The sequence below is a fragment of the Prionailurus viverrinus genome, chromosome B2 (genome assembly GCF_022837055.1).
Source record: "Prionailurus viverrinus isolate Anna chromosome B2, UM_Priviv_1.0, whole genome shotgun sequence".
Taxonomy (NCBI): Eukaryota; Metazoa; Chordata; class Mammalia; order Carnivora; family Felidae; genus Prionailurus; species Prionailurus viverrinus.
The window spans coordinates 100,408,766-100,410,260 of NC_062565.1; the positions used below are offsets into that span (position 1 = coordinate 100,408,766).

General features: G+C 35.7%; 1 non-coding gene across 1 annotated transcript; it reads right to left on the reverse strand.

The window, feature by feature from the left end:
• Nucleotides 1-1,165: 1,165 nt before the first annotated feature.
• LOC125166931 (small nucleolar RNA SNORA42/SNORA80 family) lies at nucleotides 1,166-1,295 on the reverse strand. The gene has a single exon (XR_007152630.1). It is a non-coding gene; the product is annotated as a small nucleolar RNA SNORA42/SNORA80 family (small nucleolar RNA).
• Between the last annotated feature and the right edge of the window lie 200 nt (nucleotides 1,296-1,495).

Sequence of the window (1,495 nt, forward strand, 5' to 3'; positions counted from 1 at the left end):
TCAGAGTTTTATAGTTTTTCAGAGTGCAGTCTTTCATCTCTTTGATTAAATATATTCCTGGGTAACTTACTATTTTTGGTGAAACTGTAAATGGGATTTTTTTTCAATTTCTCTTTCTGCGCTTTAATTATTAGTGTATAGAAATGCAATAGATTTCTGTAAATTGATTTTGTATCCTGCAACTTTACTGAATTCATTTATCAGTTCCAGTAGTTTTTTGGTGGAGTCTTTAGGGTTTTCTATATACAGTATCATATCATCTACATATAATGAAAATTTTACTTCTTTTACCAGTTTGGATGCCTTTTATTTCTTTTTCTTGTCTGATTGCTATAGCTAGGACTTCCAGTAGTGTGCTGAATAAAAGTGGTAAGAGTGGATGTCCTTGTCTTATTCCTGATCTTATGGCAAAAGCTCTCAGTTTGTCACCATTGAGTATTATGTTAGCTGTGGGTTTTTCATATGTGGCCTTTATTATGTTGAGATATGTTCTGTCTAAAACTACTATGTTGAGGGAGTTTTATTATGAATAGATGTTGTACTTTGTCAAATGCTTTTCCTGCATCTATTGAATGATCATATGGTTTTTATCCTTTTTCTTGCTAAATTAAGAAATTTTTTTTTTAAGTTTATTTATTGTAGGAGTGACCAAGAGAGTGTAAGCTGGGGAGGGGCACAGAGAGAGGGAGAATCCCAAGCAGGCTCCATGCCATCAGCACAGAGCCCTATGAAGGGCTCAAACCCATGAACTGTGAGACCATGACCTGAGTTGAAATCAAGAATTGGACTTTCAATTGACTGAGCCACTCAAGTGCCCCTGTCCTTTCTCTTTTTGATATGATGTATCATGTTGATCGATTTGTGAATATTGAACCACCCTTGGGTCCCAGGAATAAATATATCTCACTTGATCATAGCGGATGATTTTTAATGTATTGTTGGATTTGGTTTGCTAATACTTCAGTGAGGATGTTTTAATTATGTTCATCAGAGATATTGGCCTGCAGTTGTCTTTTTTTGGTAGTGTCTTTATCTGGTTTTAGTATCAGGGTAATGCTTGTCTCATAGAATGAACTTGGAAGGTTTCTTTCCTCTTCTATTTTTTGGAATAGTTTAAGAAGAATACATATTAATTCTATGTTTTATTTTTGTTGTCATTTTTTCACACTGTACAGCTCCCTTCAGTGCTCACAGCCCACTGGTGAGAAGACTGGGCAATGGTTTGCATGCATCTCTGGCACCGGCACACTATGAAAGGCCCACAGAGAAGGGCTGTCATCAGTCCATCACCGTGCACTTAATTATTCTGTAAATGTTTGGTAGAGTTCACCAAATGGTGAAGCCATCTGATTCCAGACTCTTGTTTGTTGGGAGTTTTTTTGATCACTGCTTCAATTTCATTGCTTATAATTGATATGTTAAAATTTTCTATTTCTTTCTGATTCAGTTTTGGGAGTTTTCATGTTTCTAGGGATTTATCCATTTCTTCTAGGTT